At 38.4% G+C, this 26,676-nt stretch overlaps 1 long non-coding RNA gene across 2 annotated transcripts; it reads right to left on the bottom strand.

Annotated features, from left to right (window-relative positions):
- Nucleotides 1–4,404: 4,404 nt before the first annotated feature.
- On the bottom strand, nt 4,405–25,837 carry LOC135361475 (uncharacterized). 2 transcript variants are annotated; one of them, XR_010404757.1, is made up of 4 exons: nt 25,733–25,837; nt 23,952–24,129; nt 13,936–14,340; nt 4,405–4,737 (listed from the first exon to the last, which is right to left on the bottom strand). It is a non-coding gene; the product is annotated as an uncharacterized LOC135361475 (long non-coding RNA). The 2 variants fall into 2 exon arrangements; XR_010404756.1 differs by lacking the exon at nt 25,733–25,837 and having other exon boundaries at nt 23,952–24,266.
- Nucleotides 25,838–26,676: the final 839 nt, after the last annotated feature.

Raw genomic sequence — 26,676 nt, 5'->3', positions numbered from 1 at the left:
GCAAATTCATTCAAGCTGGTTGAGAAAGGCTCTGTTGTTACCTTTGTTTTGATTGGATTCATGGATTATCTACCTTGATCTGATTATTCTTTTTGCCTTTTGCCCTATTGCTATTTAAAATCTGATGCACAGGAAAGCCCCAGTGGGCCATGAATAAAGAAGTACAATTTTGTAGGTGCTCTATGTTTGTGGAAAATGGGTGTTCACCTAGACATATATAAGAGAGATGTATATCACAGAGTTAGAGCTTTCTGAGCATCACAGCTTAGAATTAATGCCCAGTTTACAGGACTTGAATAGGTATATTTTACTGGAGAAAACAGTTCTTTTAACTGTATTTTGGAGATTTCAAAACATTATCTTCTGAAGCATTTGACAGACACACTGTAATTTTGGATTTGTAGACTGGATCTTGATTACCCAGAATCATTACACAATCTGTTTCAGGAAAAAAGATTCTATAGCATGATATGGGACTGAGGCAAGGAGGGTGATTGTTAGGCCTTAAACATATTTGGGAATGTTTCTGATGGTATTTGTTTACCATGCTATTAACTTTTCAGATAATGGTGCTTCTAATTTTCCTGCTTCCACATGTAAATCTTTCAAATTAAGGAAGAGAATCCAAGTGTTTTACAAAAAACACATGCCCAAGGCACCATTACACCCCTACATCAAAGTCAGAACTTCACACCATAAATATCTTACTGGCTGCTTACATTTTTAAGATCATATAATGCAGGGATTCCTTATCTTGGGTGCATGAACTTTCTTTTCAAAATTGTATGTATGTATATAAAATTTTGTGTGTGTGTGTGTGTGTTTACCACAGCTTTCATTAGATTCTCAAAGGAATCCATGACCAGTCCTACCCCCCCCAAAGTTAAGAACTACTGATAATAAATAAGCAGACAAGTTATATGAGACTTAAAACAGAAAGTCTTAGAGACCATGCTTTAGTACTCTTTCCCCTTATTTCCCACCTCTTCTTTCAATCCTGTCCAATAAGCCTAGGGTTGGGGTTCATTCTTAGTCTTATACCCCTATGTATGCAAAATCAAGTTAATGAGAAGACATATGGGACGGATGCTTCTACTGAATGCCTACTTCTTAATTCTGAATAAGGTATCCATCCTGAATTTTAGTTGCCATTCCTGCTCTTGTGAACTAGTTAGACAATGAAGAGAGGAATTGTAGAGTTTTCTTCTTCACTCTCCTTTTTAAGCTAAGAGCCTAGAGCAAGCCAGTTTCCTGAATTTTAGGCCTCGACATGGAGTTACAGCGCTAAGAACTCAAAGGGACCTCCTGAGAAGGACTCCACATCCATCCAGCAAAAAAAACCCCTTATCAGGTCTTCTGCATTTATAATCTCTTTGCTTTTCCTATTAAAAAACCCAAACAAAAAACTTTCACTTAAGTCTTAGGATCTCTAGGTAATGCTTAAATACCACCATATTCCAACCAGGCCAGAAGAGAAGAGGATATCTGAAGTTGCCTAAGCTCCAATTGTGACACCCACTTGTTTTCTGTATTTCTACAGTATTCAATTCTTTATTTGTATGTTTCCAGTTTGCATCATGACTCCTCTCTACAGGAGATAGAAGGGCAGAATTTTTTTTAAAAAAGGGGCGAGACCAAAAGGCCACATTTCAAATGGACTAAGATCTCTACTTTTTATATCTTGATTGGACTGTATATGCATTTTTTTTTCTTGGATTTGTTTGATTGGTATTTGAATTGCTATCTTTATCGTGCCTCTCAATAAAACTGAATTTACTTGTGGTTTCATGGAATTATGGAGTTCTATGCATGCACTAAATATAATCTGAATCATTTAAAATAAACCTCCTTGTACGAATAGCATATTTTTCTGAACATTCTTATAATAGGTTGTTTTGAAACTCAAAAGTACCAATGTTAATAACATCCATAATTATTTCTCTACAACTTATGCTGTTATGTATTATGTAAGAAAAACTGGTAAAAAGAATTTAAAAAATAGAGTCCTCAACTTGAATTAACTAAGTGAGAGATAGAAGAAATTATAGTGCTTATGTTGGGAAAGCTATTTTTCAGCTGTTGAGTTTTTAGTTATGGCACGATGAAAAGAAAAGTTGAACGCCTACGTACCACCGGACACAATGGGTTTCTGTGAGCGAAATTGGTTTTATCAAAAGACAACTGGAAGTGATTTTTTTAAAAATCTTTTCTCTCTACTTCTCTCTTATTCACCAGGCAAAACCCTCATCCTCTTCAAGTCCAACTCCACCTACTTGCCGCCCCCACCAAACAGGAGTGGTGGCTGGGAAAACATACTGGCTGACTTCATTTTAATAGAGAAATGCTCACTGGTTGAAACTTAGATTTACATTCACTGGCCTTAAATAGGCCTTCAAGAATCCTACTACATTGACCTAGTCATTTATTCTTCTATTTTCTTTCTTTCTTTCTTTTTTTTTTTTTAAGATTTTATTTATTTATTTGACAGAGAGAGACACAGGGAGAGAGGGAACACAAGCAAGGGGAGTGGGAGAGGGAGAAGCAGGCTTCTGACCGAGCGGGGAGCCTGATGTGGGGCTGGATCCCAGGACTCTGAGATCATGACTTGAGCCGAAGGCAGACGCTTAAGGACTGAGCCACCCAGGCGCCCCTATTCTTCTATTTTCCAAGCTAACACGTTCACACTGACACTCTTTCCTTTGCCCTCCAACTGTTAACACTTCCCCCTCCTCTTCACTCCCAGCTCATGATCTTGCCTCTTACTTTCAAACTTGAGAAAGCAGAAGAGAATCACTTCATCTTCCCGCTGCAAAATCTGCCTCCATGTACCCTGCTTTCTCTTCCTTTACACTGGGAAACCTGATCCCATGGAAGGCTGACCTCTTTACTTGCGCAAGGATCCCATTTCTTCCGGACCTTTCCAGGATTTCACTTCTACAGTTATCCTACCTTTCGCTTGTATCTTAAGTTTCTACTTTTCTACTCAATGGTTCCCATCAACATACATATGGACTGTAATATCTCCCATTAATAAAATACTTCTCTCTAAACCACACATCCCCTCTACCTGTTGTCCCGTTACTTTGTTTGGGTTTGCAGTAAAACCTTCAAAAGGCTCTACGTCTACACTTTCCATATCCACCTCTTCACTTCCTTTCATCCCTAACCCACTCCATTCACTCTGTTTTCTCCATTGCTCCACAGAAGCCATTCTTGTTGGGATCCCTAGAATTCTCCATCCAGCTAAACCCAATGGTTGGTTCTTCATTTTCATCTTACTTGACTAACCAACAGAATTTGACACAGTTAAGCTGTCTCCCTTTCTTGAAACATGTTCTTTCTTTGGTTTCTGAGATACTGTGTTCCGTTAGCATTGCTGGTACCTCAGAGACCTCTCCTTCTTAGAGTCCTTTGCTGAATCTGACAATTTTTTCATTTCTAAAGGAAGTCCCAGTCCTTAACATTTTTTCTTTGCCTTCAACTCTCTAGGTGTTTTCATCTCTTTTGTGATTTAAAATCTAAATGCTGGATGCCTTCCCAATTTTTATCTCTGTCTTCAAACCCTCCCTGAGGTCTACACTCATGTGTCTGTCTGCTCATCATCACTTGGATGATTGATAGAGATGTCTACATCTGCAGTAAAGAAAAGCAGAAAAATGGCCAAAACCATACCTCCTTTTTGGGGATTAAATGCTTACATCCCTCCCCATGAAATTAATACACTGAACCCCTAAACCCCAGTCCGATAATGTTTGGAGAAGGCCTTTTTGGAGGTAACTATGGTTAGATGACACCATGAGGGTGGGGCCCTGGTCTGATGGCATTAGTGCCCTTTTAAGAGACACTAGAATGCTTGTCTTCTCTCTCCACCATGTGAGGACACAGCGAGAAGACAGCCATCTCTGAGCCAGGAAGAGGACTGTCTCCAGAAACGGAATCAGTTGGCACTTTGATCTTAGACTTCCCAGCCTCTAGAAGTTTTGTTAAGTTTAAGCCCAGTCTTAGTATTTTGTTATGGCAACCTGAGCTGATTAATACAGGTTTGCCTTCCAACCTGCTCCTCCCCAGGCTACCCCATTTGATATATAGCATTAGTATGTATCCACTTGCTCAGACTGAGAGCCAAGAGCATCCTTGACTCTTTCTTTCCCTACATTTCTCATCCAAATTCACCAACCAATCCTATCAGGTCTTTCTTCCTTCAAAATGTATCCTGAATCTTGACACTTCTCACCATGTCAACCGCTAGCAGCTTTGCCCAAGATATTTATATTTCTCATATATATTTTGCAAAGTTTTCTAATGCATCTTCCTGTTTTCACTCTTCCATATCCCCATCCCCAGCTTCAACCCAATATCCTCCATCCAGCAGCCAGAGATACCTTTTAGAAAGAAAAGTCAGAAAATGTCACTTCCTCTGCCTTGAAACTTCTGTGGTACTCCAGGACATTCAGAATGAAGTCTAATGACCTAAGTGTGACCTCAAGGTCCTCCATAATCCAGCCACTGTTTGTATCTCCACCCTATTTCCCGTCCAATTTCGTGTTTATTTATTTTGCTCTGGCTATCTTTGCTGCTTCTAAATATGCCGATCTTGGTCTTACCTTGGGGACTTTGTAGCAGTCGTTCCTTCTGAAACACTCTTCTCCCAGAACATTGCAGTGTTCACTTCCTCACTTTATCCAGGTCTTTGTTCAAATGGCACCTCTTCGCAAAAGTTTCTCTTGAGCATTGTATCTAAAATAGCCATTGCCCAAGTTAGGTAATTTATTTGCCAGATGAAGAATTCATATCATTTCATTTGCATATTTTGCAAATCAAATGTTTTAAATGATTAACACCCAGTTAGAAAATATACTCATTCAAAAAAATGCGAGTAAAATCCTCCTGGTGTTCCAGCTGGGTGCTAAGGATATAGCAGTAAACAGAACATACCAAAAAAGTTGCCTAACTTTATGGAACTTACATTAAATTCCTACATGGAAAAGCAAATTGTAAAAAAGAGGGGAAAATGACAAATACACCTCGGAGAACGTGTTTATCCTCCCTATTAATCAGAAAAATTCAAAAATTTAAAATAAGATACCATTTCTTGCCTATCAAATTGGCAAAGAATTTTGAAAAAATAATAGCATTGTTCAAGTCAGGGAATCAGGCACTCTCATTCACAGCTGGAGAGAGTACGTAATTAGAATGGAAATTTATCAGTATGTATGAAAATTCTTTAAATGGTTTTCATCCTTTGACCAAGACATTCCATTTTGAGAAATTTATAAGAAAATAACCAGATAGGGTGCCTGGGTGGCTCAGCTGGTTAAGCAACTGCCTTCGGCTCAGGTCATGATCCTGGAGTCCCGGGATCGAGTCCCACATCCTGCTGAGCAGGGAGTCTGCTTCTCCCTGTGACCCTCCCCCCTCTCATGTGCTCTCTCTCTCTCTCTCTCATTCTCTCTCTCAAGTAAATAAATAAAATCTTTAAAAAAAAAAAGAAAAGAACCAGATAGGTGCACAAATTTACACATAAGGATATTCACCATATCATTCTTTACAACAATAACAAAAAATTAGGACTGACCTAATTTTCCAAGAGTAAAGATTTGGTTAAATGCACTTTGCTATATGCATACGATGGAACTCTATGCATCCAACCCATTAAAAAAGAAGCTGTAGAATAGTTCATGTCCTGGGGAAATGTTCATGAAATGGTATGTGAAAACAGAGGTTAGAAGGTAGAATGTTCAGTGTAGTTGTCCCAATATCCCAGTGAATGCACATATTTTACTTCTAAAATAAAAATTAATTTAAAAACCAATAAAATAAAATAAAATAGCCACTACCCTGTCTTTCTCCCTTGCCCTGCTCTATTTATCTTTATTGCACTTATCTTAATTTATTGCTTTATCAACTTTCTCTTCCATCAGAACGTAAGCTCCAAGATCTTTGTCTTGGTTACCACTGGATCCCCAATGCCCAGAAGAACCTCAACTAAAGAACAGATACTCAATATATATGTGTTGAATGAATAAAGTTTTTAAATGTTTGTCCAAAGATACAGGAATTGCTGTTTATAAATTGTAAGGTCTGAAATCTGTTTTTAATAATGTGTTCTTTGAATGAGGAGAAGGGGAAAAAACAAACCCAACCCTAAGCAAATAGCACAACAGTCAGGGCTAGTTCTCTCTAAATCAAGATTTCAAAGTGGCAAACGTGGAGGTATCAGCCGAGCTTACAACCATGCTGATAACAATGGTGATGAAGTTAAGTAAGCAGAGAAAACAAAATTACATGTGCTTTTTTGGATCCTTGAGTGAGCAGCAGAGTGAAAGGAGTCGGTTCTACTGTGCCGACCATAATCCTCTCTACCTCTGTGCTTTTGGAATGATAGTTAGCATATCACATTTGGGCTTTCTTGAAGACGGTGCTGAGGCTGGTAATGACTCCAGCAGAGAAGACCGGTCTGCTCCCTTTCCCTTGCCTTTTAGCTTTCCAGAGGACTCCAGCTTTACTGCCATTTATCTTCTTCCTCCATCCTCAATTCCAACACGGACATCACCCCTCCATAAGCTCATGCAGCATCCCCAAATTGTAAAACTTCATCCTATTTCTTAACAGGCCTTTACATTCTAGAATGAATATAACGCCATCCCTGAAATCAAATGATAAGATAGGTTTAAAATATTAATTGGAAGAAACAGCCAGGACTTTCCACTCAGGTGTGAAAATGTCCTGATGCAAAGAGAATCAACTAAAGCACATTTGATTTAATAAGCCATGGATCTAAAAGTTATGCTAAGCAGTTTATCCAATCACGGTCTTAAATACATCTCTGGGCACTGGCTGGATATAATTGGGAATAAGGATAAGGAGCAAGCACCAAAATATTAAATCTAAATTAGTCAGCCATTCAAATGAGCAAACCCTTTGTGGACCATAATGGTCCTGAAACTGCGCATCACCACCCGCCAATGACATCCTAGGACAAATGCTCAGAACGCCTAATTTTTTTCCACGGTTGCTAGGTTGGCCTTGAGCAGCAAAAGGCAACTGGATTTATTTTGTTCTGGCAGCAGCTCAGCGGGAACATAAACTAGCAATGCTAGGGAACAGAAGGTCTACACAGAAAAGGAAGCTCCACTCATATACTATACTAAACCCTCAAATGCCAACTACGCTTAAACCAGAAGCAATGTAAGTGGTAAACACTAACATTTTCAAAGAACTGTCTAATATTCACGGCGGAATCTATAAAAGGTGACTTTGAATAATCCCTTCCCGGCAAACCTGTAAAAGTTTTATAAAATATGCTGCAAAAATGACTCACAGTAGATGTAATTACTGTGCAACCTTGGAAACGGATGTAAAAAATTCAGCTGCCAGCATGTTAACAGCCACCTAATATATGGGTTGTTTGATTGGACTCTTTGGGCAAAACTGCAAAATTCCTAACCCATTGCTGCTATATATTTTATCAGGGCCAAATTTAGCTACTTTCATTTTTTAAAATGCCATTTTCGACATCACAGTGAATCAGGTTCAGTGTTGCTTAATTGCTTGCATACATTACAATCTAATTCATTTCCCCAAACACTAATTTAACTAGTTATTATTTATTTTTGTTTTTTGGAACAGCAGCAGAGCTCTGATGCCCGAACTCTGAAACTTGGCAAAATCATTGCTTTCTTAACAAAAAACTGTAAGAATCAGCAGTGAAATTTCCTCCTCTATGCCGTCAGCAACTGTTTCCCAGTTTTTTGTTTTTTTTTTCACGTATTCATCTTAAATTAACAGTTTGGTGTAAAAATGGTTCATTGCCTGTATTCTGTTTTCAATCATAATGTAGTATTTTTGTGGGCAGGGAGAAAAGCCAAATTTTAGAAGGGTCATATGCCGTATTTTCACCCTGTGCCTCTCATCCATCCTTTGGCCCTGGCTGAGGCGATCAAGTGTATTGTCAGTTTAACAGCTAATAATGTCAACCAAATATGTCAACCTTTGAAAGGTGTTCTCTTATTACAAAATGTTCACTCTGTAGCCATCACCATCCTAGGCTTTGGTCTATGGGCTATCACTTTTGGAAAACTGAATTGAATTGAATTGTTGCAAAATTAATTCTATGGTAGTGTCACTATAGGCATTTGCTATTTAAATGACCTTAACAATGAATATTTTAGAAAAGAGCCTGTTCCCCCTCCCCATTATGGTGGAATAAGTCTATCCCTTTCCACCAATTTACCTGTTTGGTAAGTTTACATACATAAGATTTTCTCCTAAGTGGGGTCTATCCCAACTATGGGTAAAAGAATGGGTGATACAGAAATGCACTACAGGCCTTCTTCCGGATCAATATTTAGGATTATTAGGATCACCCAAATAAAGCCACAGAAACTGACTTGAGCCCTCAGTCTAACCCCTTCATTACATACCCCTCGTTATTCTAAGACATACTGTTAGTGGGCAGGGATTTTGTCTTACGAATCTTTGTACCTCAATAAATATTTATAAAATTGAATTCTCAGTTTTGTGCAGCTGAAATAATGCCTCATATTATATGGTCACTCTGGCAGAAAACACCCTTTAATTTACTTGTAGGAAACTAAAATTAATTTTACGAAAAAGGATTAAAAAAAAAAGCATATAAAAGTTTGCCAAGGGGGGCAGGATACTTGCCTTCAAGTATATCAGTAACAATAAAGACTTCCTGATTTTTATCATTCCAAGCTTCATAACTACAGACATTGAAGCTCAAATTCTTCTACATAATTAATTACCGTTCTGTGTAAATATACTGGTAGATGTTGTGAAATTGCATTTGCCAGCACTCAACTTAGTCTGTTTTGAGGAGTAGAAGCTTTTGCTCCTGAACAGTGAAACAGAGCAAATGCAGAGCCCAGAAGTTATTTTAACTACAAACAGTGCTTAAACCTTTAATTAGCTTAAACATGTCTAGTTAAGTCACTGTGATCAGTAATTAGAAGACCTGAGTCTACTTAGCTAGCTAATCTTAGTCTATAATTCTGAACAACCTAAATCTCAGGACTGCAACTTCACTTCAGAACTCTGTAGAGTATACAAGATTTGGAAAGCTTTGAATTGTCCAGAAACTCCCCCACAGATCAGTACAACTCTGTGTCTACAAAGTTCAACTATTATACGTCTCATCTCAAATAATTTGCAGTCTTGTAGTAACAAAAACAATCAGATTATTATCAAAACATCATTATGAGAACTTCTATATACTGGGCTTCTTAATATACATGCTAAAATTGATAAAAATGCAGAGCATTATTTCACTTTGGAAACCAATAATTAAGAACGATCTTTCCAGTTCAAAACCATTAATCTCAGAAATACAACATCTCACTTCGGCCTCCATTACCATTTTATAAGAGTTAGAAACATGACAATGGTTCATTCCTGGGGGTTAGTACCAAAAGAACCCCAACCAACCAAACACACACACACACACACAAGATGATGAAAATGCCGCAGTGCAAGAGAAGAATGCAGAAAGAAACCCCACCTACACCTTGTTCACAGTTGTTAAAAAAAAAAAAGTACTGCTTAGATTCTGTTGCTAAGAATCACAACAAAAAGAATATTGAAAAGTGTCAAGATGTAGAACTCTTTTTCCTAAGGGGACCTCATCACAAGTCTGCCAGCTGTAGGAGGAACTGGTCAACCTGCTCTGTGAAGGGAGGGAGCATCCTGCAGGTTGAAAATCCTGTCACTCAAGCATCAGGGAAGAGGAACTCAAGGGAAATAAGCATTTTGCAAAAGGCAATAGAAGGGAGATTCTGATCAGGGAAAAAAATGTTTTCTGTTGTTTTAGAAGTACTAAGGAGGCGGAAGAGTGAAGAGTGACCATAGAAGTGAATTCCCTTCCTATTTTGGTCTATGCCTGCCTTAGGGAAATCTATTTATAAAGATCAACACCAAAACTAGACATATCTTTAAACTTGGCTTTTAAATTGTGGGGCAAACAAAAGTCTATTTATTACAGGGTGTGATAGAGATGAGGCCTCACTGCTCCCCTTTTTAAAGCCACTAGGGGCCTCAGAAGAATAACAGCAAACCCAAGAGCAACACCTTGCGTTGGTACAATACTTGACAATGAACAAAAGGACTTTCACATACATTGTCTCGAATGAGCACCAGCGGCACCCTCTATGTGGACAAGGCTAGTTAGCATTTCCCTTTTACAGAAAAGGACACTGAAGCTTTGAAGAAATTGCCAGTTGTTCTAAAAAAACAGAGGTCATTCTTGAGAAAGAGAAGTCTGACCACATTAAAAAAGAACCCCATTCACAGAATTGGGAAGTTTGTCAACAGCAGCCTGCTCTTAAAGCTACATTTTATGGTACTCCTTCTGTTCTACAATGGGATTTTATGACTGTTGTTCTTGTTTTTACAAAGCAAGAAGTTCGAATACCTGACCAATGGCTTCAAAATCAGAAATCTGGTGGCTCCTAAGCTGTGAGAGTTTAAGGGAATGGATCATTTGTGGCAGACAAGGATTCTGAACACTTTGCACTAACCGACAGTGTTTCCCCAGAGAAAGCAAGTCACCTTGCCTGTTCTGCTTGCTTCCTGGTAACTCCCCAACTGTACCAACTGTCCAGACTGTAAGGGAACCGTGGCTCAGGGAAGGAGATGGGAACCACCAGGTGTACGGACCCTTCGAATGGGTCACAAGGTACTACCTCTCTCGTACTTCCAGCTGCCACACTACGTTTATTCCCAGAGGGGTGGAACTTGGCCTTGCGAAGCTAGTTCTAATTCTGTTCCTGGAGGTGATGCAGAGAAGTTAAAGCCTCTGCTGTGTTTGCTGAGTGATAATGGGATATTTATAAAATAGCTAGGAGACAGGATTTCATAGGGTTAACTTCAAAGCATTTCTCACTGATATTTTTTCCACTCACTGGACAGTCTTTATTTTTTACCTGCAAGGAATTCTGAGGTAAGAGAAATGCTTGGAATAAAGTTTTTTAAAAAAATATTTTTTTTATTTATTTGTCAGAGTCAGAGAGAGAGAGAGAGAGAGAGAGCGCACAAGCCGGGGAAGCGTCACGCAGAGGGAGAAGCAGACTCCCCGCCGAGCAGGGAGCCCGACGTGGGGCTCAATCCCAGGACCCTGGGATCATGACCTGAGCCGGAGGCAGACGCTTAACCACGGAGCCACCCACACGTCCCTTGGAATAAAGGTTTGATACTGATAATTCTTAAAATTTTATTTATAATTGAGAACCTTCTTCTGACTGATATCTTTGACTTTCAATGTTTAATACCAGAGCGTGAACACTGGCCTATACTTTATTTTCTCCTGAGCTAAATGATGTTGCCTTGTAAAGGGGAAGAGTACATCTCAGTCACAAACTTCATGAAGAAGATCACCTAACTGGCACTATATGAACTTCTGGCATCTGTGTCCAGGAATGTGCATGTAGTACTATTTCAGGTCCTCTTTACTGATAATTTAATGCTGCCTCTAAATTTAATGCCTATTGCTTTTTCACCAGAAAGCAGTTTTTACTGATGATAATGATGATGGTCATTAGGGCCTGAGAGACTTTTAAAAGGATCTAAGGATGAATGAATAAATAAAAACCATGATGACTTATTCTGCACCCAGTGCCATTAACTTAACACACATGGGCACGGTTCTTCTCCCTCACAAAACTGCACTATTTAAATACATGTTACATTTATTTTTCAAACAGAATGAGTATAATTTATTCAAAGAATATCATGAAATTGTGGAATGTTAGCAATCAAGTAGGCATGCTGCAAAAAGTAAATACATTTTACCAGGTTGATTTTTTTTTTAAAGATTTATTTATTTGAGAGAGAGAGAGAGAGAGCACATGAGTGGGGGGAGGGTCAGAGGAGAAGCAGACTCCCTGCTGAGCAGGGAGCCCGATGCGGGACTCGATCCCGGGACTCCAGGATCATGACCTGAGCTGAAGGCAGTCGCTTAACCAACTGAGCCACCCAGGCGCCCCCAGGTTGATTTTTTTTTTCCTAAAACTAGTCCTCGTAGAACAACCACCAGATTCTGTCAGGCTCTATGTTTATTCCTTCCTTCCTAAATGAAAGGAGTTTATTCTTTGCTACATTTTCATTGCCTTCTTTATTTTATGTTTTAAATATACTAAAGAATGTCATGTCGAATTTCCTTCTAGTATTGCTTCAGGTTAAGTGGGGAAAAAAGTGGGGATCTTAGAGCATCATCTTTTACATCATTAAATGAATACAGATCAATTAATATTTCATATTCATATTCATAAAAATGTGAACGTATAGACCCTGACCTTTAATACGAATATACAGGTACAAAGAGATATTCCAGAATTATTTTTATAAAGACATACGTAGTTTTTTCTCAAAAGTAAGGTTGTCACAAGGTGGTATGTTATGGCCATTATGGTGTATTTTATTTCACAAAGGATTAAAATATAGAAAAATCCCAAGGCTGCAAAAAGATTTAGTTATGCTCATCAGGCACTGAGTTTATTAGTACAGTCTCTGTTTTTCCCTTTATGAGCCAATTTCAAAGCCAATGGATAGGCCTCCTACTGACATGTGTAAAAGTAGCCACTTCTCTATTTTCCATATACCTATTTTCCTTTTCTTCTTGTGCAGACACTGTAACAGTGAAAAGGACATTAAACCAGAACTCAGATAACAAGGATTCTATACCTAACTATTCACTCAGGGACCAGGGGACCAGTCATGGGATGGTGACCAGCACCACCTGTGACTTGCTGTCTTCCCCGCTGCATAAAGAAAATAGCACCACAGGGTTGGCATAATTCTGTTTAGTCTGCAAAAAAACCAATCACCAACAGACCCAAAGAGAAGAAGTGAGCTACGGAAAGGTTCTGGCTTTAGACAGATCCAGTGTATTAAAATTTGTATTTAAACAAAAGATAAATGAGCAGGTAGTTATTCACTTTACTTTAGAAATATCTGATATAGGAAATGATGCATTTTAAAAGCTCACTTCCATAAAATGTTCAAAGCACAATTCAATTTGCAAATATTGAATTAAAATACACCTATAGCAGGGCCCGAGGTACTGCTGCGTTTTAAAACCCACCGAGAGGCTTTGTACACAATTTAGGCTAATACGATAAAGGAATAGTACATCAAATTGGGATTGATTGTTCTGAATCAAATTCAGTCAGTCTTATTTACATGAGGCTGGTCCAATGAAAACCAAAACTTCCATCTGCCTGGAAAGACTGAGACCTCCCCGTTGCGGGAAACTGGAAACGAGCCAGTTGCTAGGCTTTGAGTTTGGACTCTCGCGCATGACTTGCTTCAGGAGAATGAAATGTGCCTTTTGGTTCAACCCCCTTGCATTGGTAGCCAGCCACGAAGTGAAAGATACCACGTGTGCATTGCTGCATTTCTCTCTTGGGAGGCTGGGTCAAAGCCCTTTTAGTAAAATGCTTTGGGAACATGAGGAGTCGAGCTCCCGTTTGAGTCAGAGCTGGTTTGGGGGTGAGATTTTGGCTCTCTGCTATGTGTGTGTACCGTGGAGTCAGATTTACTTTGGGTTGATCTACACACTGTAAAGTCATCTCTAAAGTGCAGTGTTCATGGCACTGTGTACACAAACCTCTGCACTAATATGTCTGTATATCATGTATACAACATGGTTTGGAATACAATAGAGGGTTATAGAGTCGAAAAGAGTAAATTCCTTTAAACACTTTAATCACTTACTGGGTAGTGAAGGGTTCACATGAAAGGTGTAAGAGAAGTGAGATGAGCAGAGGAAATCGTGGACTCCCACCCCCCACTCTCTCACTGACTGGACTGGGGGCCAAGCCTCCCACACTGCTCAGGTCCTTCTCCCTCGCTCTCTGACAGCCATCGATGATGGGATCCCACAGTGTGTACTTCCTTTCAGCTTTCTATTAGCTCTCTTACCTGCCTCTGGTACTTCGTCATGAAGGCTGTCTTTTTGTAGAATCTTCTAAAACGCAGTGGTGCGGCTTGGCTGTCTTCAGAGTCTTCTTGCTTGTGGAAACACAGTCATCGGGTCTTCTAAAATCCTGTTTAAATCAGGTGAGGAAGTAGAAGGTGATGTCCATTTTAAGGAAATGGACTTCGGTGTCCTGGATGCAGAACTGGGTGCCACAGCTTCACATTCAACTTGAAAGCCCTCAAATATCTTCACTCAAAGTAGAGTGCTTCCTTCTAAGTAGTTCGCTGGCCCCTGCAATAATGCAAACTGTGCCACTCAGTCACAGCCTCTCTGGGAAGATGGAGAGTTACCACGACCACCAGGATATGACCCGTGTCATCGGCATTGCCATGACACTCGTGTTCTTCCTGGAGTAGAAGAAAACAAGCAGGATGTTGATGTTGGACTGGATCTGCTAGTATTTCAGAAACCTTATTAGGTGTCTGTATACACACCTAAGTAAATTTTTAGCAAATTAAATAAATATGTAAGAAATGGGAATAGATTAAAATACAGAGGATATACAAGGTGTTTCAGTTTACTAGCTCTTGACTAATTAATTAATTAATAGGTGTTGCCCATAATCACCAATATAAATTATAAGCCTTATTATGTATGTTTGCATTCTGAATAGCTTTTGTATCTTCACTTTAATGTGTTTGGCAGAACCAAGAGAAAAAAGAGAAAAAAATTATATTACATTTAAAAACAAGTGTGGGCTTATACATTCAATTCAACATATTCCTTTAGTATGTCATCCAACTGTAAATGCAAAAATACTGAAGTGTATTTATCTGTGCAGATATACTCATACTTAACTCATAAGGGCACAGCATATCATCTGTGGTGACTTAGTGTGTGGTGTCATGCTTTTCACTGACTAGTCACAATTCAGGGTCATGACAATAACTTAACTCTTAGAAACAGTTTGCTTTTTGTATACCTTTACATTTCATAAAGACTTTTATGAGGAAAGAAGAATATTTTTATATTGAAAAATGCAATTTGTTGTGTATGTAAGAAAAGTATGCTCATAACTACTATGATAGGTACTTGGATGTGTTTCATGCATTTGTAATGGATTTGTGTAAATCGAGGCTGAGACTACAAGAAGGAGGGGACAGGAAAACATCCTGGGCTCTGACGACATGATGCTTTAAACAACTCAGCATAGCCAAAAATAAACCAGCCCCTTTCCCTACCCAACACCTCTTCCTCATTTTGGGAAATGGTATCTGTCCACTCAGTTCCCAAGGCTGGAGAACTGCCGCTCGTCCTTGTCTCTCCGTCTTCCTTAGCAGCCTCTCCCAATCTCATTCCAAGCAGCCACTGAGTCTTGTCATCTCCAGCCCCTTAAAAGCACTTAAATATGTCCAATCATTCTGTCTCTTTACGTTTACCTTAATTTAGGCCACTGTCATTTATGTTGCTTATATTTCTGTGAAGCCTCCTAATGCGTCTCCCTACCTGTTCCCAGTCTTCTTCAATCCATCTGCCACACTTCAGCCAATGTAATTTTTTCTAAAATATATCTGCCTTATTTTTTTTTTAAGCCCCTGCATGCTTAATATCACTCAGTGGTTTTTGATCTAACATTCAAGTTCCTTAGTGTGGCTTTCAAGGCCCTTCAGGATCTGGTCTCTATTTATCTCACTCAACTGTACATGCCCACCCCTCACTCATAGATGGGGCCATGGACAATTAAGAGCTGTTCATCCAACTCTCGATTCCAACTTCATTTTTGGTACTGTCCACTCCCTTGATACAGAAGGACTTGTCCCAACTCTGTCTGGCTTCATTGTTCCTGAGTTTAGACCTATCTTTCGCTGGGAAAGTCTTCCCTGGATTTCCCGCAGTCTCTTAAATGCACTGTGGGTGCCCCAATTACATACATTCAACATCCAACAAATATCTGTCAGGTGTCCCCTGTATGCCCGGTAGTAGTTTCAGAGGTAGGCGGTGTTGATGATCACAAACAGATAAAGATCTTTGCCCCCACGGAGCTTTCATTCTCCCAGAATTAGCATGGTGACTTAACTCACTATCTACCTGATTTTCTTCCTCACTAGATGAAGAAGGGCTCCCCTGAAGTTTTTGTATTATTATGATTGGCAGTGTCCAATCAGTAAATGTTTGAAGACAGACTAGCAAATGTGAAGCAAAGAAATGCCAATATATTTCTTTTATCTTAGGTCATTATAGTTATTTTGAAGCCAAAATAACTGTTTGGAAGTAAAAGAACCCAAACCTTTTTACATGACATGGGGATTTGATGAAAGACATAGGAACATGTCTTCAAAATTATATATAACCCTTTCTCCCCCTAACTTGCTTTTAGCCAGAGTCCTATAACCTCTTTTAATATCTAGGCCAAACTGTTAATTTTCTGACCAACAGAGTGTATAACGGAGTCTATGAGAATCAATATCAAAGATAAAAACACTAGACTTCTGAAAGAGAAGAATCAACTGTTTGAACAATAGTATTAAATATATGCTTCCAATGGGCCTGAGGTGAAAAGATATTTTTCTTGCAAACCTAAAGCAGCCACACTAAACTCTTAAGCTGTCCTTCAGAATTAGAAATAAAAATCTAGAAGACAAGAAAAGGGTTTTTGATGTTTTGAAGCCTCGTTTTCTTTTTCTAAAGTGAAAAGAGAGACCACAGCAGTGTTTTGCTTTTGATAAGAATACATTGGATGGGGGGCACCTGGGTGGCTCAGTCGTTAAGCATCTGCCTTCGGCTCAGGTCATGATCCCAGGGTTCTGGGGTCGAGCCCCGCATCGGGCTCCCTGCTCGGCGGGAAGCCTGCTTCTCCCTCTCCCACTCCCCCTGCTTGTGTTCCCTCTCTCGCTGTGTCTCTCTCTGTCACATAAATAAAATCTTAAAAAAAAAAAATACATTGGATGGACTTGAAAAATCAGAAGCTAATTACTTTTAAGATGATCTTGGGCAGGAAAAAATTTAAGGTGACATGTAGAGCTGGAGTATCTAACATTTAGTATTCAGGTCCCATAATTCCTTTGCAAAGCAAATAAGATTAATATGTGATTTTTAAAAATGGTCACTAACATGCATATTTCTTATCTTCATATGCACCTTCTAAACATATGCATCTTTATTTATTTATTTATTTATTTATTTAAAGATTTTATTTATTTGGCATAGAGACACACAGCGAGAGAGGGAACACAAGCAGGGGGAGCGGGAGAGGGAGAAGCAGGCTTCCCGCAGAGCAGGGAGCCGATGCGGGGCTTGATCCCAGGACCCCGGGATCATGACCTGAGCCGAAGGCAGATGCTTAACAACTGAGCCACCCAGGCGCCCCATATGCACCTTTATTTAAACAGGTTTATATTTTCTGCCTTCTAGGTGCTTTATATTTATATGCCTATGCTATTCTTCCAAACAGTTGCTTGTTTCGTTTTTGTAGAGATCACGAGTCCACTTGATATTAGTGACTTAGACTTCTGCTTTGTGAGTGTGGGTAATAGCTTTTTTGTATACCAATTCGCTTACACTGCAGTCTATGTTGGTAATACTGTACATTGCCTGACCTCTGAATGGAAAAATAATAACAAGTTAAAACAGTCATTTTACCTGAAGTCGATAAGGCCATAACACTCAACCTGCTTTCAATTCACATACTCAATTTTCATCCACTCACTCTCGACTTTAAGAGGAAGGAATAATGACAGGTTACAGGCACTTTATTTCAAAATTCACTCACAAAGTTATTGACAAGCATTTTTCACAGAAACAGCTCTTCTCTCTGACCCTCGTGAGCTGTTTACATGAAAAATGCTCTTCCTTGTAGATTAATGAGAGTGGAACCTAATTCCATACCAAACATGTAGCAATTGCTTTAGCATCTCTGTTTTTGATATAGGAACAAAAATAGGGATAATTTGCCTCAAATTGCAGTCACTTCAGTCATAATAAAATCTCAGAGAGTACTGTTTGCTTTCAACTTTCATTAGGTAAGCTGGGGCTGTTATTAAGGCACCAACACATAAATGTTATATTAGCACTTAACAGAAGCATAGTATTCTCCTCTAGGAGATAAATTCTACCCTTGTCAATATAATTCCTTACTGAGTGCAGTAAAAGAGTTTGAAAAGATGAAATAGTGAAGCTTTGCACTAGAGGAAAAAAAATACCCTGTTCATTCAAGCTTAAAGGCCATTTTACTGGCCCAAGGTGCCAGGGTACTGTTTAGAAAATAAGTCCCAGAGAAACTCTTGTAGGTCAAGTCAAACATTGAGACAAACTTTCAGACATGTTCTCTTTGCCTGAGGTTGTTAAATCAGTTACTTTAAATTTCTGAATGCTTTCAACTGGCATTTCAACTCCGTGTAGAAATATAAGGATTTAAGGCCAAGATGGAGTTCATTTCCAGAAAGCAAATGATAATCCTTATGTGTAAACTACTGTACACACAGCACCCACACTTTTTTTTTTTTTTTTAGTTTGGTAAGCCCTTTCAAAATGTCAGGTATTGTGTATAATCATCGTGATAGAGCTGTTGAAATTTAATCTGAGTTTATTCATACTCTTACCACTACGCGTCTTAGGCATATTAAAAATAACTGTCTCCTATGTAGGCCTAAGAGAAGTGCTGTCACCTTTGGAGAAATGAGGACCACTTAGTCATCTAAAATGGAAAATAAAGGAAGGGGAGGGGCATCTACCAGCTTGGCCATTGCTAGGCCTATCATTGCCACGATCCACCTTCCCCAGCCTTTCAGAATCCTTTATCATACGTCATTCAATGGTCTTAAGGTCTTTTAAGAAGGTTGTTGTCATTTGGATTGTTTAGAAGCCTTAATTGCAAACAGTGGACTGTTTCAACTACCAAGTTCAAGCCATAATGTTCTTCAGGTGACATGTGAAATGTAAAAGTAGCTCCTGTATTTGTAAGACACACGATTACAGACAACAACATATAGTATGTGACTATGCCTAACGATGGTGGTGATGAGGGCTATTTGGCTTCATGTTCTGTTCATAGGGTTGGATGTATTTGTATTTGCCAACTTAGGTTCCTAGTCTACTAATCTGGGACATTACTGTCATTCAGCCTTTCCCAGAAGGTTAATGCATTTCCATCCACCCCACCTCATATCCTTTACATTCTGGTAATTCTGAAAATGGCCTGTAAATGTTGACTGCGGCCAGACAGAAGGAGAAAAGAAGTGTTAAGTGCTTTCTGCTGAGACTTCAAAGTCATGGGTATAACAGACGTTCACTTGTAATCAAGTTTTGAAATGGTGGTTTTGATATATAACATTTATATGAACAAAACAGCAGTTTCCTCTTCAAGACCAAATTAAAATAACTTTCAATCCATAAATATGAAGCAATTATCTTTTTCTTAAAAAACACATTTTGGGTGTAAAACGGGAACTAATGAATATGCCAACAGTTTAATATGCTGACAAATATTTTACATGGAAGTTTTTAGTTGGCTTCAAAACTTAGAAAGGCTTTTTTTTCTTCTTTTGGTAACATATATTTAAAAAATAAATTCAGGTCAGAGCTAGCAACTTCTCAACCATACCAGTGACTGTGAATTTAAATATACTTTATAGGGAAAGCAGCAAGGGCCTACCATCTAATTAAAGCAAATACCTAACTATAAACTCTTTAGTATCTTACAGATTTTTGAATCCTCAGCAGCTAGCATAGAGCCTGGTACCCAAGAAGTGGTCAATGGAGTATTCATGCTAACACTTTCCTGAAGGGCAATTTATATCAAATTCCAAAACGTTCATTCAACTTGACCCTGAAATTCTAAGTGTAGAAATTTATTCTAAGAAAATAATTAGAGATGTTCACAAAGAAAATAACTGGAGCTATACAGGATGTTTACCATAGTGTTATATATAATAGCAAAAACTGCTAACAATCAAAATATCCAATAAGAGATTATTAGTCAAACACATTATAGTATATCACATAATGAAATATTACACAACTATGAAAAACTGTGTTTTAAACATTTAAGGGAAAATAAAATATATTTTGTGGGAGAAAAAGAGTTCAAAGACTAGTAGGTATATTAATAAAGTGCATATGTAATATGTGTGTGCATATAAATACATACATATACATGCATACATAACTGAATGAGACAGGAAAAAATTATCTAAGGAAAAAACCCCACATGTTTCTTGTAAACCCCTGCTGGCTTATAAAGATAGAGGATGCTAGGATGGGTCCTTTATTTACTGAGTGAAGAGCTCCAGGTGAGGACCCAGAGAGAAGACAGGCCAGAGCCGAAGACAGGGCCGGCCCTGTGCAGCAGGGCTGGTGATGCACAAGGAGTTGAGGTAGTTGGCAGTTAATAGGAATTAGAAGCTTGGCAAAGAACCCAGATGTCTAATGGAGATTTTTTATTCAGTTTTTCTATGCAATATGTATTGTATCCTTTGCCTTTGCCTCCTCTTGAAAACTTCAGAAAAATCTTGTTTTTCCTCTTACCTGTGAAGGTAGGTAGGTTTGCTTTGAGGGGAGGTGACCAAGTGTTGACTCTGCTCAGGGGCAAATAGCAAGGCTGCCTAAGGGTCCTGACCACATCTGGGATATTTCTTTAAAAAGAAATGTACCAAAATATTAGCCAGTCCTTAGCTTTTGGTAGAGAGAGAAGAAGGGGATTTTCATCCCCTTCTTCATATTGTAATACATTTTCCAAATTTCTGTAATGAATGTAATGTATATTGCTATTGTAATTGTTATATTATTATTGTAATGTATATTACTATTATAATCAGAAAATAGTTATTTAAAAAATAAATTGATGTCAGGGGCGCCTGGGTGGTTTAGTCATTAAGTGTCTGCCTTCGACTCAGGTCCTGGGATGGAGCCGCATGGGGCTCCCTGCTCGGTGGGAAGTCTGCTTCTCCCTCCACTCCCTGCTGCTTGTGTTCCCTCTCTGATTCTCCCTCTCCCACTCCCCCTGCTTGTGTTCCTCTCTCGCTGTCTCTCTCTCTGTCAAATAAATAAATAAAAATCTTTAAAAAAAAAAATAAATAAATAAATTGATGTCACATGAGTGAATAAATGAGTCAGTGAATGAATGAATTTAAAAAGTGGTAGTTGTGAGGAAGACTTTAAAATATATTCAAAAGGAAACTCCTCTAATTTACAATGATTATAAGAAACCTCAGAGCCTCCTTTCAGTTTCTGGTTACCTTCTGAAATAGGACACTTGGTCTTAGAATACACACACACACAATATATATGTTTTTGCTTAATGAGTTTTATAATGCCTGATTAGTCAAATAATCAATTTGCTTATAGTTTTTCTTGAAACAATTTTATCCTTTCAAATCAATATCTTAGTAATAAATTTTAATATATATATATAACTTGTGCCTACAATAAAATAGGCAATGAGAGTAATTTTAAAAATTCCATTCCTATATATTTTCCATTGAAAAAGGGAATCTAGCAAAATAAGCATATGCATTTAAGCAACTAATGAATGGAGTTGTGTTGACCTTACTGTTCTCCCAATTGTCACTTCCAGTGATTGAGATCACTGATACTAGCCAGACAACTAGGGTTGACTCCTGGCTCCACCACTTATTGGCTGTGTGATCTTAGGGCAGGCATTTAATTCCTAGTGTCCTATTCTGTAAAATGGGATAACACTAATTCCTACCTCAAGGTCATCATGAGAATAATACAAAACATTTTTAGATTTGTTTAGATGATCACCTTTGATTTGGGTCCTGCCACCGGTATTTATGAGCATGTAGACATTGGGTTGATGCCCGTGATCCTGTAGTGCACCCACTGGTTAGAGCACTCATGTGGCACCAACGCCTGCAAACCTGGACGCTAGATACTGCAGTTGATCTTGCATTCACTATTACTGCCCTCGGAGTCTTTTGTCAGCTCTAAAGACAAAACTTGGCTTTGTAGTAAAAATTCACCATTGAAGATATTTTAATAGAGTAAGACTTGAGTTTCTTAACTTATGTAATAAATTGAGATTATGATTTGACATCAGGAAATTATATTGCAGTGGAGTAATGTACTACTTTAACTGTCTTACACTAACAGGGAGAGAACTTAGATGGACTTAACGTATAAATGATGCCCTTGTGCCAAGTAGAGGCCAAATGATAGGACATTCTGCTCAAAAGAAGGTTTTACAATGGTTCATATAGAGAGAATCCATGTCAAATTGCAGTATAGCTACACCAACCAGAAAAGGAGTCATACCCTAGGAGCCAGAATTTATTTGTTTAGGAGACAGATTACACGAGTCCTACTTCTCAAGTATTATTTTGTAGTAGCTCATTAGCAATGCAAAGAAGTAAATATATAATAAGATATAGGATATTTTTATTTCATAATATTTGTTAATCAACATTAGGATTATTAAAACGACTCTCTTCTAAATAAAGATGTATATACTTGTGACTGAATTTACAGTTATGTGTCACAATAAAGTGATGCTTTCAATTATAGTTGTATTGGCTTTGTAGGTTTATTTTTATTTAACCTTTACATTTGTTTTGGTTGTATAATTGATAAAAACCATAGGTAAAGGAGTTCGTGGGTAGTTTCATAGGTTCAAGTAATGTTATACTAAAAATAATGCAGACCCAAAACTGGACATCTGCAAACATTTTTTTTTCTCAATTTCAAGAGTAAAAAGCTTGAGAATTGCTATAGTAGAGTAACCTGCTTTTCTTTGCAGAAAGTTTCAAACAATATCATTACCAAAAGTAACGTGCAATTTTGGCTGAAAATCTAATACATTTGGCTCTTATTCAAGAAGTCAATAGCTTTGTGGGCTTATTATCCTGACAAAGACGACAATGAGAGTGGTGAGGATGATTCTGCAAATCTACAGATGAGGATCCCATTCCCCATCAATAGGATGTGCACTGATTTATATTGACCCATGGACAGTTTTCATCCGGTTATGATAATGACATGCATTTGCAAATTTCCATTCTCACATCTATGAAATGGACAATACCTGTATGATTATCTTCGAAAGTTAAGGTGAGGAACAAAGGAACGTATGAAAGTAATTTAAATAGCAAGATTCTATGGCTACCCAAATGCATCATTATTATTTCATTAAGAATCATCTCAGGGCCTATTTACTCTTTGAGTTCTTCTTGTTCCTCCTGTTTAGGCGATCAGGAGTAGGTTATAAGCAGTTGGGAATAGGTAGTATATTAGTTCTTGGTGATCATAAAACGCAGCTGCTGAAACCTGATTGTTTTCAGAGGCTACACATCACGAAAACTTGGGCACCTCTTAGAGAACCAGGGAAGCTTTCAAAGGAAAAAATACTGTTACGTCTCTTTGATAAATATAGAGGATATTGGTGCAGATGCCCAATGCAAAACAGAGACTGTGCCTCCCGGAAGCTGTCGCCCACAAAGAACTGAAGCTGAGAAACAACTCCAGCCTTACCACCTGAGCTTCTGCCCTTGAATTGATATTAAGTAACCATATCGCTCATTATAGCCTTTCATCTCCCTTGCTGATGCCTTTTAATTTTTAAACAGCCCGGCTTTACAAATCATCTCTTCTTTCATGTGTTCTCCCAGCAAAAGAATTAATTTTTGCAAGCAAAATATCTAAACAGTAAGCATAATAAGAATGAAACAGGTTCAAGCTCATTAGCAGCAGGGAGCAGATGTAGTAAAACTCTGCCAGTTCCCCTCCATTGCCTTCTCAGCAGGGACTGGGCACCAAGCTGGGAGCTAGTTCCGCAGCACAATGTTTGGCTGCCGCGGCAGCAAGTGCACCTCTATGGCTTCAAGTATAATCCTAAGAATTCACTTTGATTTTTGATTTGTCTTTGCAATAATGTCTAAAAGGACCCTGCAGAGCGAAAATGTAAAGTTAAGCACCAAGTGCCGGCTAATCAGGAGACCATAAGAATGTAAGGGATAAGAAAATAATTATAGATTATAAAGGCATTTTATCCTTTAAAAAATATTACCTTCTTGACAAACAGAGGCTCTGGAGTCTGGATGAAATCAGTAATTGCTCAAGTTAAACTTCCTTGAAATATCATGCCATATCTGACGTTCGTTACAACGACTGTTGCCCAACAAAGAAAGCTGTGGATGGACCAAATCGATACACTGATCATGATACAAACTAAATGCACATGAGTTCTGTGAGAAAAAAACACAATCTCAGATTATTAAACTAGGATTTCTTCCTTAAAAAGCACTGTTAAAATGAACCATCTTTTAGGAAACAGCATTATCAACCAAGCTGAAGCGGCTATAAATGTGAATATTAGCAAGGCTTTATTTAAAAAAAAAAAAAAAATCTCTGCTAGAAATTAGAATACATTCCTGGGACTATAAGTAATACTTAGATGTGCAAAACACTGTTGGACAGTATATCTATCTATCTATATATATCTATATATCTATATATCTTCTACAATCTATCCTGGACATTCAGAATGTGATTTCATATTAACGAATTTGTTTCTCCAACAGTGTTTTGCACATCTAAGTACTACTTATAGTCCCAGGAATGTGTTCTAATTTCTAGGAGAGATTTTTTTTTTTTAAATAAAGCCTTATATATATTTTTTTCAGATAAGTGAAGATACACTGTAGAATCCAATTCATGGAATTTCCAATAAATCAAACTGCAACAGATCTAAATGTAACAATCAAAAACTTTTATCTGCATAGTCTTACAACTCCATAAATTACTCGAAAAGCTGATACAGTGTGTTTATTTGCTGTGTTTGTGTGGGTTTAGTTTTTGCAACAGATTCATCCAAGTCTGATAGACAAGATGCTTTTAAGAGAATGACATTAACAGTGTTCCAGGAAAGCTACTCTAAATCTTTCAAAGAAAGAAAAAAGAAACTTAGAAGTGTAATTACTGGGAGAGAGGGAATGCATATTCTGAGTCTTCTAGGCTACTAAAATAAACGCGTAATCTTTCCTCTGAAAAGTAATAGTATTGGCTTCAAAACCTGGAGCAGATCTAAACCTACAAGCAAGAGTTAAACTTACCCATTTCATGAAAATTCACAAGGCAAGGTCAAGAGGATCATTAAGTAAGAAGAAGTTGACCTTAAAAAGTCACCTATGTACTATGGTTGATCTATGCCCATGTTGACCTTAAAAAAGTCACATATATACTAAGGTTGATTGATTCCTTTGAATTGCTTGACCCATATGCCATTGTGGAAGAAGCATAAATGGGTTTCCTGACACGTCTCCTTTAATGCAAACATTTTTGAGTATCTTCATACTCATCTAGGTCCCATCAGTTTATATCAGTTGGATCATGCATTTCAAAATTTGGGTTAATTCTTCAAACTCAACAGATTGTGGGTAATGTTGGAAGTCATGGCAATAGTGACCTAGGACTTGTGTATCCTTGAAGGTACGTACATAAGACAGTGGGTCACTTTGTGGTATCAGCATTTTACCGTGCAGTTTCAATAACTAAAAACAACTGAGCTCCCTTAGCAATCTCCAGCATAGATCCTATGGACAGTTTATGTATGGAAATATGGAACTGAAAACTTCCAGGGAATTCTGCTTTTAGGTTTGATTAGGAATTAATTAAGAATAATAGAACCAACCTGAAAGAGAAGACACATATGTAGAGAAATTGGCAGGAAACACATCTTTTAATGTGGCAGTAAAACCCATCCACAAAAACATAACTAAAAAAAAAAATAGTGCTCTCTAATATTTTACAGGCATAGAAACCACGGACAATTGCTGACATTGTATCTACCTTTTGGAGTAATTTCGTCTGGGGTACCTGTCATCCAACCTGGAAATCAAGAGACAAGAAAAGAGTAGTAACTATAAAGTCCTTGAAAACAACCAGAAAAAGCAGGACTGAAGGGATGCTCATCAAAACACCATTCTGCCTACTGGTCACGTATGAGGAAGAGACAGCAGCAGGATTCTCAACAAACTGGGGTACAGTGTCTGAAGTGTGATATTTCCAAACATCAGTGAGGGCACAGAAATACTTTAAATTACCGCGGAAGCAGAGCCTAGAGCAATATGGAATTAACTGTGGATGACTATGACATTAGGTGACAGAGCAGCCTGGTATGCAGCTACAAGGACTAGAGTTGTTTTTGGTGGGGGAAAAAAAAAACCCACAAAAAAACATCAGGCTGATTATTGCCTAGAACGTAGAGTTGCAAATAGTGACGAGCCATTCAGGTAGTAGCTACTGCCATGTAACATGACAATTTTCACATGAAAATGTCTGCGTGGAGAACATATTAAAGATCACGGAAGTATAAAACTGTAAGATTGGACAGAGCCAAAGTCCACATCTGTTCAATCCTCTAAGGTCCTCCTTGCTCACCAGTTAGAGAGTTAGCAACTGAATCCACGTCTCTGGATGCCTGGTCTAGCCACCCACCCTAATCACAGTGCATTTTAGAAGCATCAGCTTTAAAATAGAGGTGAACTTCTTAAATTAGAAGAAAACCTGTACCAATTCCTCTATATCTTCAAAGAAAATCTGTGGAGGGGGCCATATGCAAGGTGTGAAGTATGTATACTCAATTAAAACTTTCAAGGGATCGGGCACCTGGGTGGCCCAGTTGGTTAGCATCTGCCTTTGGCTCAGGTCATGATCCCAGGGTCCTGGGATTGAGCCCCGCATTGGGCTCCCTGCTCAGTGGGAAGCCTGCTTCTCCCTCTCCTACTCTCCCT

The sequence above is a fragment of the Mirounga angustirostris genome, unplaced genomic scaffold (assembly GCF_029215605.1).
Source record: "Mirounga angustirostris isolate CCGP_5_RB_7025 unplaced genomic scaffold, mMirAng1.0.hap1 SCAF_9, whole genome shotgun sequence".
In the NCBI taxonomy this organism is placed as follows: Eukaryota; Metazoa; Chordata; class Mammalia; order Carnivora; family Phocidae; genus Mirounga; species Mirounga angustirostris.
The sequence above is the reverse complement of the archived record's forward strand: the minus strand, read 5'-3'. Positions and strand labels throughout refer to the sequence as shown.